The 18,180-nt window shown below is 36.5% G+C and overlaps 1 pseudogene; it reads right to left on the bottom strand.

The window, feature by feature from the left end:
- Positions 1 to 2,599: 2,599 nt before the first annotated feature.
- The window catches only part of LOC110209654 (small ribosomal subunit protein eS4-like), a 100,013-nt pseudogene continuing 84,432 nt past the window's right edge, over positions 2,600 to 18,180 (bottom strand).

Raw genomic sequence — 18,180 nt, 5'->3', positions numbered from 1 at the left:
CCTCCCATTAGTTCTAATTCTTCTTTACATTGTGACTAATGTGAAAATACACTTAATATGAATGTATTTTTATTTTAAAAAAAAAGCTAATTTAGAATGAGAGAGGCATTGGAAGTAAAAGGAAGGAAAGAAGGAAGGGTTTCATCTAGGTGCTGCTTGAGTTGAGACTCAAGGAAGCCAGAGATTCTAAAAGACAGAGGTGAGGAGACAGTATATTCCAGGGATGGAAGACAGCCTGAGAACAGTTAATTAAAACTTAACATATTGCATATCCATGGTCTCCCACCTTTTCACAAAGAGATAGGAAATGGGCTTCATCTTCTCTACTATGGGACCAAGTTCCATCATTATTATTGATCTGAATGTCATTGTTTTTTAATGCTGCCATTGTTTACATTATTGTAGTAATGTATATTATTCCACTTCTGTTTAATGTACCAGATAAATTATGATATCTGGCTATTTCAAGATTTTGTTTATTTATTTATTTATTTGGCTAGGCAATGGGGTTAAGTGACTTGCCCAGGGTCAGATAGCTAGTAAGTGTCAAGTGTCTGAGGCCACATTTGAACTCAGGTCCTCCTGACTCCAGGGCTGGTGCTCTATCCACTGTGCCACCTAGCTGCCCCCTCGATTTATTTTTAAAAAATAAAAAAACTTATGCCCAGAAGTTCAACAGATTCCAATTTGTACACTGATACTTTCTGCTGTAGACAAAAGAAAAATAAAATCTAAAATTACGGTTCTGAGTCAATTGGGTTACTTGAAGATTTTCCTAGTGAAATTATATTCATTTTATAGTCGTTGAAATGGCATGCTTGTCACTGGTTTCTGAAAAAGCCAACCCCAAACTAATTTGAGAGAAGCACTAGTCAGAAAGAAGTTATGCAAATATCTCTTGCTATTCATCATTTACATCTGTCAAACCTCATTTGTGAAGGGGGTTTTGGGGCAGCAGTGTATAGCCCCTTGGAAAACAATACACTTTGTGAGCAGAACCAGGAGAACATTGTACAGAGTAACAGCAATATTGTGCAGTGGCTAACTTTGGTAGACTTAGCCCTTCTCAGCAATGGAAGGATCTAAGGTGATTCCAAAAGACTCATGATGGAAAATGCTGTCCACATCCAGAGAAAGAGCTATGGAGGCTGAATGCAGATCGAAGCATACTATTTGCTCTTTCTGTCTTTTTTTGTTTGTTTGTTTCTTCTTTCTCATGGTTCCTCCCCTTGGTTCTAATGCTTCTTTACAACATGACTAATGTGAAAATATGCTTAATATGAATGTATATGTAGGGCCTATATCAGATTGCATGCCGTCTTGGGGAGAGGGAGAAAATTTAGAACTCAAAATCTTATGGAAGTGAATGTTGAAAACTAAAAATTAATTAATTAGTTAATAATTGAAAAAGAAAATAATACACTTTGGTTTAAAGGCAGGGCTAAACCCAGGCAGTACTGTGAAGTCCTCTCTCCCAAAGATACCTAGTCCCTTCATGCTGTCTTCCCACAGCTATTCAGACAATAGGAGTCCTTTCTAGACCTAATATACTATGACTTTGGGTCATAGACCTGGGTTTGCACGTGAACTCTATTGCTTCCTAGCTGTGTGGACATTTACAAATCATCCAACTTTCCTGAGCCTCAGTGTTCTGGGCCACAAAGGTCCTTCCAACTCTAGCCTTCTGTGCATTTCCTTATCTGTACCTATACAGTATGTTGTGAGCAACAAATGAGATACTGTCTACGAAGTGTGTTCCAACAATAATTAAGGATTGCAAAAACATGAGTCATTATTATTATTATTACTCTTCTGGGCACTCCTCCTCCACAGAAACTTTTTTTTCTTATTCCCTAATGTTTCACCTCTAATAATCCAATGACTTCTACTAACTGAAAGAATAATACATGTTAGTCTTAAAAATCACAGCCTTAGAGTTGGAAGGAAATTATAGGTTCCCTAGTTATAGGTCAACCAGAAGAAGAGTTCAAATTCTTTGATTCCAAATACAGGAGGCTTTTGGCTGGTCCACTGCACCACCTTTTACCTCTGTCTGCTATCCATTATGTAAGGATCCTCTGCTTAACTAAAAGCAATTGACCAAAAACAAAAATTCAGCCAGTCAACTGGGTTTTTTTTTAAGTTTTATTGATCCCTTGTGTTTTGTATCAGCCACTTTGAGATGAATCCCCCATCTTCCACCCAGCAAATCTTGCTCTGTAAGAAGGAAAAACAGTTAAAGAAAGCTGACCAACACCAACAACCTGTTCTGCCATATCCTGCAGCATTTATACCTACAATCCTCTCAATCTTAGGAAAGAAAAGAGGCACATTTATAGCTAATTCAATTTCACTTTACGAGATTAGGTCGTTAATATCTCTATTTTCTTGTTTTATTCATTTATAAATTTTATGTTTTATAGGTAATTGTCCATTTCTTTTTATTGTTAAAATCACTTTTTAATGTCCCTATTTGAAGAAGCCCTGCTAATTCTAATCTGCAATCATCTATCTAGTGTTCTGTTTGGCTTCCTTGGGAAAGAGCAGTTTAAAGCTTCCTCTGCCAATAACAAAAATGTTTGAAAGTCTAGTGGAAAAACTATTGCCATTGGCATACAGGATGCATATAATTCAAATTAGTAATCTTACCAGTCTCCTAATCAACTTGAATGATGTCATTCACTTTTGTGATAATGCACAATATGGGCATCATGGGTCCAGACAGAGGATGCTTTTTGTGTTCACAAAGGCTTTTCTCAGTTTGTACAATTTATACATAGTCTACTCAGCTGTGATGTGATGAACAGAAAAGAACCCCTTGGTGTCATACACTAGATAAAAATTTTCAGCCATCTTCTCAATGCTGATGATGTCTATGAATCCAGCTGGGTACCAATGTAAACCTTCCCATCAGTCTTGATGAATCACTGTGTTCAGATCTTCCTTACCTCATCTCCTGCCAGGATGTACTTGAGTCTGTTTTGAAGGAAGATGATGAGTGGGAGGCACTCTCTCAGCTTGTGTGGACTTGTGAACAGTCTTGGAGCAAAAGTTGCCATTAACTTCTCTGACATCTGGTGCTTTGGTGATGCTACACATTTCAGATGTTCTTTGAGACCATGACTACATTGGTCCAGAGGTGGAGTGAAGAAATACTCAATGTCAATTCCAATGATATGGGACTATTACTGGCTCTATCAAAAAGAGTTATATAAATAGGAGTTCTTTTTGTTACTGCTCTGGGTACTCTTCCACTACCTCATTCTGTTAGAACACTGCCAACACTGGACTGGAGGTTTTAATTTCTTTGTTTTTGTCTTAGAATGAATACAAAATCTGGAGAGCATTTTTTTCTTCATCATTTACCATTACATTTGTTTTCTCTGGGAGTAAGTTTTTTAATGCCGTACAGGTATTAAGAAATTGGCTAAAAATTTTCACTGATTAGATACTCTTTACATATTTATGCAATTTTCAGATTCTATAACACAATAGAAGGCATTTTTGAGAGTACTGTTTTCCAAGACAAATTTGGGGTATTAGCTGTTTTTAAACTCTGAAAGTTTAATGTGTTTTTCCCGTGTTATGTTTATAAAAGATGCTGTTGTGACTGTCATGTGCTTCCAACCAGGATAGGTTTAGCTTACCCTGACAGCGGGGTTAGCTTCAATTAAAAAAAAAAAAAGGAAATAGGAGTTTGATATTCAGACTCATCGACCCCACGGCCTCCATACTAAAAATGCCAAAAGAGAGGACTCCAATTAGTATGGACTGTGATGAAAAGAGAACACCCATCTTCTATGAACAAGGCTCAGGCCACCAAGCAAGTTGCCATTAAAAAATGCAGCCTTTGGCTAACATCAAGTTGAGTTTGGAATCTCCAATGCAGAACACTTGCATTACATTATATTTCCTACTTTTGAGCCATCTCATCCTGCCCCCTTATAACTGAGACCTACCAGGGCAAGATATTTCTTTTCACCATGAAAGGTTTAAAGCTTGTGATCCATGTGTGTGTGTGTGTGTGTGTGTGTGTGTGTGTGTGTGTGTGTGTGTGTGTACTACTGTCAATTGGCGGTTTTGATCATAGGAGTTCTACGTCATAGCTTACATCTAGAACTGGACAGACAAATCTCTTCTTATACAGATGAGGAAACCTAGGCCAAGGGTAAGTCACACAAGTAGGAAATACTTTAACATCTGGGATCTTACTTACTGCCACCATCTGGCCCCCTCAAACAAACAAACAAACAAACAAACAAAAACCGGGTTAAACTTATATAGCTAAAGAGGGCAGACTTTTCTGGCATTACAAAACCACTATTTAGCCATGTGTCTTATTGTGTTCTCCCCTTCTTGTTTCTCCCCATACTGCTATATACTTCGGAAACTCTTAAGTTTCAGTTCTGCTACTATCTAGTAGATTTTTAAAAATTGGTCAAGCTAATACTTTCGACTGCATAACGGCTTTCATACAGAATGAATTTTTCCTCACATGAAATTCCTGCAGAAGTCACACGAAATTAAAGCATGAAGTTGTATTCTAGCAACTGTGGGGAAAAAATACATTTTGGACAGCAGAGTGGTAAAGCAGATTGCTTTATTGTGAGTATTAATATTCATCAGGGAAAAAATACTCTAAATCTTTGGTTAGCAATGAGCTGGCCAGTAGCACTGTGAATAAATGCAAAGTGGTATAGGATCCCTAGAAGACAGTACAAAGACAGTGCTTAATAGTGGAAAATTCCACAACTCTGAAAACATTCTGAAATCACGGGGTCAGTTGATTAGCTTTTGCTTGAACCTACTTTACATCTGCATAGGCAAAAAATAAAAGTATAAATATAGTGGTGTTTATTTCAGGAATCACCTTCTCTTCTCTAACCTAAAAGGGGCTAGAAGTGTGAGTAATTACCAAGCAGCAACTTTCGGTTTACCCTTCCAAAAAGATGAGAGTACCTTTCATATCTTGAGCAAAAGATTGTTGAACCATAGATTTTGAGCTGGAGGGGATCTTGGAGCTTCATCTGGTCCAGCCTTCTTATTTTACAGATAGGAAAGTAGAATATTCAGAGGTTAAGTGACTTGCTCAGGGTCACATAGGTGTTAGAGTTTTAACATGAATGAAGGTCTTCAGACTCTCTAGATATTTCACTCTTTCCATTGTATTGTATTGAACTGCCCATAAAACTTTTCTGAGAGGTTAATTAACATAGATCTTCTCTTAGTATTACCATATGTTTTTGTTGCCATTTTTCCTACTTATTCTAAGGCAGGTAATTTAGGAAAGGACATGTAGCTCTGAGTTCTTGAGCTCCTAGCCCAGATAACCTCACTATGGAGATGGAAGACTTAGGTAGATGCTATCCCAGTTCACCAGTATAGTGGCATCTTCCAAGATTGGCCTTCTGGAATAGTGTTTTTTATTTGTTTGGTTTGGTTTTCTGAGAATGCTGGGAGAGAGAAGCCATAAGAAGTTGGTCCCCCATCTTACATCTCATGAATGACACAATGAGTGGATTGTTTGATATATGGATAGATGTTCCCCTGCCCCTTTCTTCTGAGATTTTGGTGGGCTTCTCTTCTTGAACTGAGTGATCAAATTGATAAACTGCCAGAGACAGCGCTGAAAGTTGAGAAGGATGGTTGGATCTAACTGATGAGAGCATTCTACCGAGACATCTTTCTAGCTTCCCACTTCTGACCTAGACAAGGAAGTAGTTCTTCATTAACTGCCAAACTCATCAGACCTCTATCTCTCTCCCCTACCTATGAAAAGGAAAGAATTCGAGGGAGGACAAGGGCTTGAGCCTTTTCAGACAACAGATGCTAAGCTGCTTACTTCTTTCTACTGAACTCCTCATTTCTACCCCCACCATTTTTTTTTCATTTCTACAATTGTATTCCATTTTAAATAAAAGAAAATCCAGCTGTTGCCAAATCTTTATCTGGTGTGAAATTAACATAGGTAGAGATTAGGGAAAGGTTTGAGATCTCTATAGAGGGACAAGAGACCCATGTCTGCTTCAACATGACTAAGACATGAGAAGCACAAGAGTAAATAGTGCCTCAATTTTGATGTCTCAAATATGGTGAAAGAATATCGAAATTATATCACTAGAAAACACAAGCTTCTGTAAGCAAGAGAGCCTATCAGCAGAGAAATGTAGATAGATAGATAGACAGACAGATAGATAGATAGATATAGATATAGACGTGCACTTGCATATATATGCACATGTTTATATACATATATATATTTGGTTTTGTTGTTGCTTTTCTCTTGTTATTATCAATTATGTATTTGTTATTTATGATCGTTTATTTTAGGTCTCTTTTGTGCTTGGGATTATTAGTTAGGTTAAGATAGTGCCTACTTGTTGGAGCCTGGGCAAGTCATTTAACCTCATCTATAAAATGGGGATAATTGCAGTACTGTTTTCACAGGCATGTCCTGAGGATAAAGTGCTTTATGAACTTAAAGAACTATACACATTTTATTTGTTGCTGTTACTATTTTTATCATCTTAGATTTTGTTGATTTGGGATCAAAAGAGTTAATATTTGTAAAGTACTTTGTAAGTCTTAAAGAGCTATATAAATGCTAAATAATAATAATAATTTTGTCTCATTTGCTTTTTTGTACCTTTATGTCTTCATTGTTTAATTCTAAACATTCTTGTGGTTATTCAATGGTGTCTATAAATCTTTAATTTTGGAAATTTTTCTTTTGTGTTGTTTCATGTTTGCTTTGTTTTGTTTTACAGGACTAAGTGGAATTTTACCTCTTTACTTCATACATTTTGTTTATCACTTAGAATTTTATTTTTTAAAATTCTCAGCCTAACAAACACCAAACAAAATGAGAATTTCCATATACACAATAGAACAGAAAAAGAGCATTGTACATGAAACCGCAAAACTCTGTTATGTAAAACTTGCTTTTCTTTTAAAATATATGATAAATTCAACCTGTAACTTTCAAAGCTGTCCTGGTTGTCTGTGATCCTTTCTGGCCTTCCCTTTGTTCTTTTCTGGGAATTAAAAAAAATCCTTCAATGACCCTTTTTCTTTTTAAAAACTTTCCTTTCTTCATTTTTTTTCTTTTTGTTACTCTGTTCCCAGCCCCCTTCTTCCTTCAGTCCACCCCATTCAGGGCAGTGTTATAACTACCAAGTGTAGATAAGAGATTCGGAATATCATAGATAACTCTCTTTTTTCTGTCTTCTTTGTATAACATGGCTTGCATGGAATATGCATAGAGTTGCCCTGCCTGCTTTCAGCTAATCATGTGTACTTCAGGATAATGAAGCAATCCTCTCACTGCTCCCTTAGCCCCATGACTGTGGAATGGGTGGTGGAAGTGCTATTTCAATTTGAAATGGAAAGACAGCTTCTCAGGCTTCACTGTCTTCCTTTGACTCTCTCATGTGGATAGGAGTTCTCTTTTATTAGAATTCCCATGATGGAATATGAAAGGGGCAATGTCATATTACCTCACCTTGGCAGTATGGCATCTGCCAGCATTTGGTGGCTAAAGCAAAGGGCTTGGCTAAGCATGCTAAATCTGACCTTTGGGCCCTTGGCTGCCATTTTTATGCTATGTGTTTCTTCCCTGAACATAGATGGCCAATCAACAATTTCAAGATTAATGTGTCCAACCTTGGAGAGAGCCCTGTGAGTTTGAGAGATTGGGAAATCCTCAGTCTCTTGGTCAGAATTGACTGGAGTCAGGATGTTTCTGCATCAAGGGAAGTTATTACTGACATGCTCAACGCCTTGGCCAGACTTGCTAGAAGAAATGTGTATAGAGGCGTGTGTGTGTGTGTGTGTGTGTGTGTGTGTGTGTATGTGGTCTTAATTTTTGTTGAACTGCTTTTTTTCTCTTTTTTAATTCTTTAGCATAAAGAATGGTTTTCTGCATAGGAAAATGGAGAGGGATAGATTTAGAATAAAAGTGACATAAAAACAAAAAAATCAAGAAGCGTCTAAAATTTTTAAATGCAACATGCAATCTTTTAGTTAGCTAGAAAGGGAAAAGAAAGAAAATGAAAATAGTAAAACCTCAGTAAAAAACTTTACCAATTTAGATTTGTGCAAGATGTGACTGAAAAAAAAGAAAATGACAAATGTTGGAAGGGTTGGGGAAAAACAAACAGTCATGATCCGTTGGTGGGGTTATGAATGGATAATACCATTCTGAGAAATAATTTGACATTTTTGCACAAAACGTTGCTTAATGGTGCATGCTCTTTGCCCCAGTTAGCCCAAAGAAAGAGGAAAAGGTCCTATATGTGCAACTGTATTTGTAGCAGGTCTTTTAGGGGGGCAAAAAACTTAGAAACTAAGGGTTGTCCATCAGTTATGAAATGGATGAACACATGGGGGTGTATAAATGGGAGAGAATACTATTGTGTTTTAAGAAATGAGAGGAAAAAACAATTTCAAAGATATAGAGAAAGACTTGTATGAACTGGTACAGAGTAAAATGAGGAGAAACAGAACAGTTTCTGTTTTAATATCAATATTTTAAAAATGAACAATTCTGAAATACTTAAGACGAACTTAAACATTGAAATCCTTAAATTCTGAAATACTTGAAGTGAACAATTCTGAAATACTTTGATCAACTAAATGATCAACCATGATTATTCCAGAGGACTGCTGCCTACCTCATGGACTAATAAGAAACATGGTTTTGGACATGACCAATATGGAGATTTTCCTTGACTGCAGGTTTCATGATACAAAAGTATTTTTTTCTTTCTGTCTCCCCCCAGCCCACCCCAGTGGCTAAGGGAAAGTGGGATGAAGCAGGGAAAACCCCAAATACTCGATAATTAAAGATAATAATATTTTTGAAAGAAAAAAACAAGAAAGAGGTAACTGAGAGACTGGGCTGAAGTCTACCTTTGTGCTACTTATAGAGGCAGGGGCTGGGGCAAAACTTGCTAAGCAATACTAACTTCAATACTTTGAAGTCATCTATGAGCTCATTTGGTGCAGCTACTAGCTCCACCAGTGTAGAGTACAACTCCTCCTCACTTTAATAGATGCTTCACAAGTCACTGTGAGGAGAAAAACTTCATCCTCTGGCCCACCCACCCTCTCTCGTGATAAGCCTGTCTGAACTCCATGAGGCTGGTCTTCGGATAACAGATCCGCCGTCTGCTCTTAGGCCCACACTCAAAGCCTTTCCAGTTTGCCCGGGCTGGTCAGAGCGCCTCTTCCACTGGAGCAGTCATTAAGGAGCCAGAGTCATTTCTGCTTCAGGATGAGGCCTCTTGAGTTGAACTTTGGTGGAAATTGCTAAGCAAATAGCTCACATAAGACATGTACTTAAGAGGACAAACTCTTTTCAAGCACTTTAGAATTATCCACTTACATAACCAGAAATACTGTAATTATGCTCTAAGCAGAGATCAACCCACTTTTGGCTGGTGTTTGGTATGGTAATTTCAAATCGTTCTTATATGTTCATTCAAGGAGGAATTCCATTAAGCAATATTTAGCCCTAAAACCTAAAAATACGACCATAGGATGTTAGAGCTGAAAGGACCTTGGAGATCATATAGTTAATCCCTTCAATTTATAGTTTTTTCCCAAGCCCCTTCATGCTAGTGCCTTACCCCTGAAATAATCTCCAACTTAATATGAATGCATCTTTTTTTTTTAATATGTCATATACTATTCTTTTGTATGCCATATCCTCCATTAGAATGTGAGCTCCTCAATTTGGAACTATGTCCAAAGGGCTATACAATGGTGCATACCCTTTGTTCCAGCAATACCACCACTAAGTCTATATCCCAAAGAGATTTTAAAAAGGGGGGAAAGGACCTATTCATACAAAAATATTTATAGCAGCTCTTTTTTTGTGGTGGCAAAGAATTGGAAATTGAAAGGATGCCCATCAGTTGAGGGATGAATGAACCATCATGGTATATGATTATGATGGAATATTACTGTGGTGCAAGAAATGATGAGCAGGAAGGTTTCAGAAAAAAACTGGAAAGACTTATATGAACGGATGCAGAGTGAAGTGAGCAGAACCAAGAATACATTGTATATAGTAACAGCAATTCTGTATGATGATCAACTATGAATGACTTAACTATTCTTAACAATACAATGACTGAAGACAATCTGAAAGGAGTCATGACAAAAAAATGCTGTCTGCCACCAAAGAAAGAACTCATAAGTCTGAATGCAGATAGAAACATACCATTTTTCACTTTCTGTATTTTTTCATGTTTTTTTTCTCCTTTAGGTCTATGTCTTCTTCTACAACATGACTAATATGGTAATATGTTTTGCATGATTGAATGTGTATAATGTTCAAATATCAAATTGCTTAGTGTTGTGGGGAGGGGAGAGAAGAGGAAAGGAGAGGGAAAATTTGGAACTCAAAAATTTTTAAATGAATGTTCAAAATTGTCTTTACATGTAACTGGGGGGAAAATAAAATATTATTAAAAAAAAAAAGAATATGAGCCCCTTGAGGACAGGGCCTAGTTTGGTCTTTCTTTGTATCCCTAGCACTTAGCACGTAATTTCAGGCACATAGTAGATTACTAACTGCCTGTAGACTTGATGACTCTATAGACGATGGAAGCCAAAGGACACAACCAAATTGTGGCAAAACCAGGATGAGAATACAGGATTCAAGTGGGTTTTGTTCCATTTTGTTTGAGTTGGCTTGTTTTTTGCTACGTCAATCTATAGTAATAAAACTTCATTTTTTAAGAATTATTCTGTAATTTAGACTTGATTTTGTTGATGTACTTCTCTTTACCAAAACTGATTTTCTCTTTTTTTTTTTCAGTCAAAGACAAGGTTTATTAGACCATCCGTCATATTGGGCAGACTCTTAAGGAATCAAAAACATTAGTAAGCTATTGGCTAGATTATAAAAATCTGAGCCCCCAAACTGGTTTTCAGTCAGTACTTTTCAGTCATGTCCTATTCTTTGTGAACCCCTTTGGGGTTTTCTTGGCAAAGATACTGCAGTATTGCCATTTCCTTCTCCAGTTTATTCTACAGAGGAAGAAACTGAGGCAAACAGGATTAAGCGATTTGCCCAGTTCAGACAGCTGGTAAGTCTCTGAAGCCAGATTTGAACTCAGGAAGATGAGTCTTCTGTCTATCCACTCTATCTACTGCACCACCTAGCTGCCCCATCAAAACTGATTACAACTAACAAAATGCATTGTCACTGAAATGATAACATTCTGAGTTTGTGTCTGTTCAACTGTTTTGTCCACTGAATTAAAAAAAAAATTAGGTTACAAATGTCAGACCTACTTCTTGCCTTCAATCAAGCATACATTAGGGAAGAGAACAAGCATTTATTAGATACTTACTATGTGCCAAGCATACAACAACAGAAGCGTGTTTTGCCCTCCAAAAGGAGGAGAAAGAGTGATGTTAAAAGCATGATGGATATATTTTAATCATCACAAACTAAGCATGATTTATTTCAAAATTCACTTTTAATTCCTACACATGAAAGCAATTTGAAACATCTTTTTTTTAGATACCAACTTTTGAGCCAATCAGAAACGTTCTACATTTTGGTGTTTATGATTAGAAGGATTAGTTACTCTTTCTCTCACATGACTAAGTTTTCACTCATTTAATCAGTTGGTGGTTATTACAGATTTCCTTTTTGTTCTTATCATAGCCTCCAAAGCCACTTTCGTAAATTTGCGGTCAACAGAAAGATAGTTTTCCCTAGGAGGATGGCAAACACCTCTGTTGCCATAAACCGAAAGAAAATAATAAAAAAATCAGCTAAGTCTCTTTTGTGTAATCAAAACAAAAAATTGTGTTTGAATTCCAAGGAGTTCTAAAAAACCATCTCTCTGGAGCAAAAATAAAACTTAAAAATTCTTTCTATTAAGACAATTCTATTGGGGCAGCTAGGTGGAGCGGATAGAGCACCAGGCCTGGAGTCAGGAAGACTCATCTTCCTAAGTTCAAATCTGGCTTCAGACACATACTGGCTGTCTGACACTGGACAAGTCACTTAACCAGGTTTGCTTCAGTTTCTTTGCCAAGAAAACCCCCAAAAGGGGTCATGAAGAGTCAGACTCAGCTGAACAACAACAGAGATATAAGGCAGGAGAGGGAAGCATTATTTTTTACTATTGCCATATGACACTAATAGCTAAACCATAGATATAACTATATAAGCTATTCTAAAGAAGAAGAAACAATTCTCAAAAAACAAAACTGTTTTTGTTGTACATATTATGTACCTTACAGAATGATGTATGGATAATAAGAGTGCTCTTTTGCAAAAGGCAGTGAATTTTTTTTACTTTTAAAAATTTAATTTTTCATTTACTGTTAAAAATCAACAACAGATATACCTAGCCAGTGGAGCTTAGGATTGGGGGAATGAAACACTTTGCCTGGGCTCATTTCAGCGACTTGTCCAAGGTCTCACAAGTAGTAGGCAGCAAAGTTAGAATTTGACCACAGGTCTTCTGACACCAATCCCTTTCCACTAGAGCAAACGGGAAGTGATCTTCTTATCCTCGAATTAAACAACAAATAAATTTGTCAAAGCTGCCGTATAATTGCTAAAACTGCCCTCCCAATGGTGTGTACGCTCACATTTGACTGATTAGAGAAATCATATCTTCATCACATCTGTGTTATCTTGGGTCTCTTGATTCAACAAGGGATTTCCTGGCCCAAGCTTCCAAGAAAATCTTTTGATAAACACGTCATTCTCTCTAGCCCCAACACACATACACACACACACGCACGTGCACACACACACACTCAGAGAAAGGAAATGATATCAGTGCATGATTCTTTCACCTGACATCTCAAAGTGCTTGACAAATATTTTCTAATGAATCTTACTTAGTCTTGCTTCTGGCTCCCAGGCCTCCAATGAGAAAGAAATGAAAGACTAACTCTGAACAAGGCAAATATATAATTTTTGTTTTCAAGTAGGGAAAAGTAAGAATGTTCAAGATCATTTCTTAGTGAAAGCTTTGTCTTCCCAGCAGATAAGAGGTCAAAGGATGTGAACAAGTGGTATTCTATTTTTTTTAACCTAATGATTTTTTTTCAAATATGATGTATGCTTTATTCTATTTATAATACGTTTGATACAAATAGAATACATTCTTGAAAAGCTGCCTTTTAATTCATTTGAGTAGATTTATATTTTAAACAGATCAACTCAGTTGTTAAATTACATAATAAAGTGGCCGACAATTAAATGACAAAGATCTCATGGTTGTGAAATAGTGCATTGTGTACTGAGATGAATGGAAAAAAGTCACATTGGTTCTAAAATTATATTCGAAGCATCAGATAAAACTTATTTTTTCAAAGTTATATATAAGTGAAAAGGTCTACTGGATACTTACATGTAAGACTTTTTTTTTTTTGCTTTTTTTGGTGAGACAATTGGGGATAAGTGACTTGCTAGTAAGTGTTCACACAGCTAGTAAGTGTCAAGTGTCTGAGGCTTTGATTTGAACTCAGGTCCTCCTGACTCCAAGGTTCTATCCAATGTGCCACCTAGCTGCCCCCACATAAAACTTTTATAACATAGGGTCAAAACTGATTTTTGAGAACTGTGAAAAGTGAGAATAGTGGAATTTGTATTTACCTAATGATTTTTAAAAGATTAAATATTTTTCATGAAAAAGCCTCCAAATCACTAATAATCAGAGAAATGGAAATTAAAGCAAATTTGAGATTTCTACCTCATACTCTGATTGGCAAAAATGACAGAAAAGGAAAATAACAAATGTAAGGGATATGGGAGGAAAAGGCACATTAATGTATTGTTGGTGGAGCTGTGAATTGGGCCTATGATTCTGGAAAGTAACTGGGAACTATGTCCCCAAAGTCATTAAACTGCATGCCTTTTGATCTAGTGATAGCTTTATTAGACCTGTACTCCAAAAAGATTAAAGAAAGAGGAAAAAGATCCATAAGAATATTTATAGCAAAAAAAAAAAAGGAAAATTAGGGAGTATCCATCAATCAGAGAATAGCTGGACAAATTATGGTACAGGAATGTGATGGAATATTATTATAGCAAGATAAGAAACGACAAAGGAGACTATTTCAGGGAAGACTTTATGAACTGATACAGAGTGACGTGAGCAGGACCAAAAGAACAATATCACAGAGAAAAACAATTTTGAAAGATGTAAGAACTCTGACCAATGAAATGAGCAGCCATGATTCCAAAGGACCATTGATAATATACACTCACCATTTCTTGAAGAATTGATGGGCTCAAGATGCAAAATGAGACATACGTTTTTGGATGTTGCCAATATGGAACTTTGTTTTTTTACTTGACTATGCATCTTTGTTACAAAAGATTTCTTTTTCTTTCTTTTTTCAAATGGAGGATGATGTGGGAAGGAGAAGGTGGCTAAGGATAGGGTTCTCGCTCCTCCCCTCAAGTCAAGAGAATAAAAGGAATTATAGACAAGTAGGAAAACTTTGAAAGTTACATACTGAATTTATTATATACATTAAAAGAAAAGCAAATCCTTTATGATAGATGTTTATAGTTTCACGTACAATCTGTTCTACAATGGAAAATATTCATTTTGTTTGTTGCTTGTTAAATTCAGAATACAAAAATGAAGACATAAAACATTTGAGGTCAAAAAAGAAACAAAAAGCTGTATCTTTCTCCACACAATACTAAATGCTTGAGCATATGTCATGAAATATCCATTTTAAATAGGGAATAAAAAACTGAAATTTTAGAAAAACTTAATTATTTGGTGATTTTATTCCTATACAATGTTCGCGTCTAATGTAGGTTATACATGCATAAACAAGTTTATGTAGAGACATGACTTACAGAGAAATATGAATAGATAGAGGCAGCTAGGTGGCTCATGGAATAAAGCACCAAGCCTGGAGTAAGGAAGATCTAAGTTCAAATCTAGCCTCAGATACTTACTAGCTGTGTGACCCTGGCTTTGTTTGCCTAATTTCCCTATCTATAAAATGGGGATAACAATGGTAGCTGCTTTCCTGGGTTCTTGTGAGGATAAAATGATTTGATATTTATAAAATATTTTACAAGCCCATCAATTGGGGAATGGCTGAACAAGTTGTATGAATGTAATGGAATACTATTGTGCTATAAGAAATGATGAATAGGCAGACTTCAGAAAAATCTGGAAAGACTTGTATGGTCTGATGTTAAGTGAAGTGAGCAGAACCAGGAGAATGTTGTACACAGTAACAGCCATGTTGGGTGATGACTAGTATTGATAGACTTAGCCCTTCTCAGCAATGCAAGGATCTAAGACATCTCCAAAGGCCTCATGATGGAAAATGCTATCTACATCCAAAGAAAGAGCTATGGAGTTTGAATGCAGATCGAAGCATAATATTTGTATTTTTTTTTCCTTCTGTTGTGTCTTATTTTCTCTTTCTGGTGGTTCCTCTTATTGGTTCTAATTCTTACTTACAACATCACTAATGTGAAAATATGTTTAATAGGAATGTATATGTAGAGCCTAGATCAGATTGTGCACCATCTTGGGGAGGGTGGTGGGAAGGAAGGGGGAGAAAAATTTAAAACTCAAAAACTTATGAAAGTGATTGTTGACAAATCAAAATAAGTTTTAAAAAAATGTTTTTCAAGTCTTAAAGTGCTATGTAAATGCTAGGTATTATTATTATAAACATATCTGGGGAATCTAAAGATTCAGATTGCAAGGAAAATTGCAATTTTTACCTTGAGAAAAAAACAGAAAGGTCATGGCTGGGTGCTTGCTTTTTCTATAAACTATTTCCAAGAGAGATATTTGTCTATAATTGTATCTATCTTCCCCCTAAATGCTGTTGGTTAAGGGGTACATAAATTCAAAACAAATCTGTTTCCTTATTTAATTTATTTATTTTTTTTGTGAGGCAATTGGGGTTAATGACTTGCCCAGGGTCACACAGCTAGTAAGTATCAAGTGTCTGAAGCCGGATTTCAACTCCTGCTGACTCCAAGGCCGGTGCTCTATCTCTTGTGCCACCTAGCTACCCCTACTCAACAGTGGAGGATTACCCTAAGCTTGCTTATAACCATTGACATGGCCTCTTCCTTCCAAATAGTGTATACACAAAAGACCATCACAAATAGTATTTAGTGAGAAAAGCTATTTATCCTTGCAAAATAGCAAATAGAGTTTGGAGAAGTTCTATAGATTTAGAATATAACAGAAAATATTGTTTTCCGTTTGGAGTGACATGGTTCCCCTTCTGACTGAGAGAGACTACTGTCTCACTGAAATTCACTGAAGTCTCTAGGGAAACAAACTGGAAATCAGGGACATTTTGAATAACCTGCTTTCCCTACACATCTGTAGCTTCCAAATACTTTCTATCTCTTTTCCCTGGAGTCAGTTTTGAAGAGAGAGTGAGACCACAGGTCTATCTCTCAGCAACATAGCATCAGTTATTATATTGTTCACAAAATATGCCAGGCTTGAAAACCCAGAGCATACTCACTTCTAGAAAAATATAAGACATTGAGCTGCATGTGTGTAATGTTCTGGTTCTGGAAATTGAGGTCACACAAAATTTTGATTTTTTTCGATTAACTTTTTTTCAATTCATGGAAATCTGCCTTTTCTCTGTCTTATTACCCCACCCATTTCTCCAAATTGGGGGAAAAAAAAAGAAAGAGAAAGCGCCAGCTACAAACATATACAATCAAGCAGAGAAAATTTCTTCATTAGTCATGTCCAGAAGAAGAGACTCATTTTACACTTTGAGTCCTTCACCTTTCTATCAGGTAGGGGGTAGCATGTTTCATCATGGATACTCTGGAATCACAATTATTCACTATGCTGATCAGAATTCCTAAGTCTTTCAAAGTTGTTTGGTCCTCTTTGAGAATGAAGGACAATAACCTTGTTGTCATTACATAAACTGTTTCTCTGATTTTTCATCAGTTCATCCAACTCTTGCCAGATTCCTCTGAAACCATCTCCTTCATCTTTTTTTACAGGATAATAGCATTTATCATATTTATGTATCATAACTTGTTCAGCTATTCCCCAATCAGTAGGCATCCCCTCAATTTCCCATTCTTTGTCACTGAAAAAAGAGCTGCTATAAGTATTTTTGTACCTTTTTAGAGTTTTTTTCTTTTTATTTAGAACTAATCCCTCCCTTAATCTGTCATTGAATTGTTTTTCAGCTGTGTCTCACTCTTTGTGACCCTTTTTATTGGGTGTTTCCTTGGCAATGATACTCAAGTGACTTGCCATTTCCTTCTCCAACTCATTTTACAGATGAGGAAACTGAGGCAAACAGGATTTGCATGTCTTGCCCAGGGTCACACAGCTAGTAATTGTCTAAGGCCAGATTTAAACTCAGGTCTTCCTGACTCCAGGCCTGGTGCTCTATCTTCTGAGACACCTTGCTGCCCCTTAATTTACCCTCCCTCTTATTGCCTCCCCTTTCTTCCCTCTTTTCCCTTCTATTATCCTCTCTAGTGAAATGTATTTCTATACCCAACAGTCTGTGTATTCTTCCTTCCTTTGACCAATTCTATACACTTCTACTGGCACACCTTAATCTTTCTCTCCCTCCATCACCTCCACCCCTAATCATTCCTCTTCTCCTCCCTTTCTATTCTTCTTTTAGGATCATCAAGACATAATTGATACACTCCTATGATTCCCTCTATGACTTCTGATGATGATAGAGTCCAAAGGAAAACACATATCTCCTCCTCATATTATGAAGTAAGCAGTTCATCCGTGGTTAGTCTGTTGTGATTAGTCTCTCATCTTTAACTTTTTATGTTTCTCTTGATTTGTGTATTTATACTTCCAAATTTCGATGCATTTCTGATCTTTTCCTCAGGAATGCTTGGACATCCTTTACTTCATTAAAGGTCTATTTTTTCAACTGTAGAATTATACTCAACTTTGTTGGGGAAGTTATATTATACTGATATCCTTTACCTTTTTATAATAGTCCATGTTCTCTGCTCTTTTATAGCAGCGGTTCCAAATTGTATGTGAGCTTGTCTATGGCTCTGCAGTACTTGAAGTCTTTCTGGCTACTTGCAATATTTTTTTTTCTTTGACTGGAGCCTCCAGCTTTGGGCTATAATCCTCCTGGGAGTTTTCGTTTTAGGATTTCTTTCAAGAGGTGACCAGTAGATTC

Source organism: Phascolarctos cinereus, unplaced genomic scaffold (assembly GCF_003287225.1).
Source record: "Phascolarctos cinereus isolate Bilbo 61053 unplaced genomic scaffold, phaCin_HiC Scaffold_9;HRSCAF=440, whole genome shotgun sequence".
NCBI classification, from domain to species: Eukaryota; Metazoa; Chordata; class Mammalia; order Diprotodontia; family Phascolarctidae; genus Phascolarctos; species Phascolarctos cinereus.
This window is presented reverse-complemented; position numbering and strand designations above follow the sequence as displayed.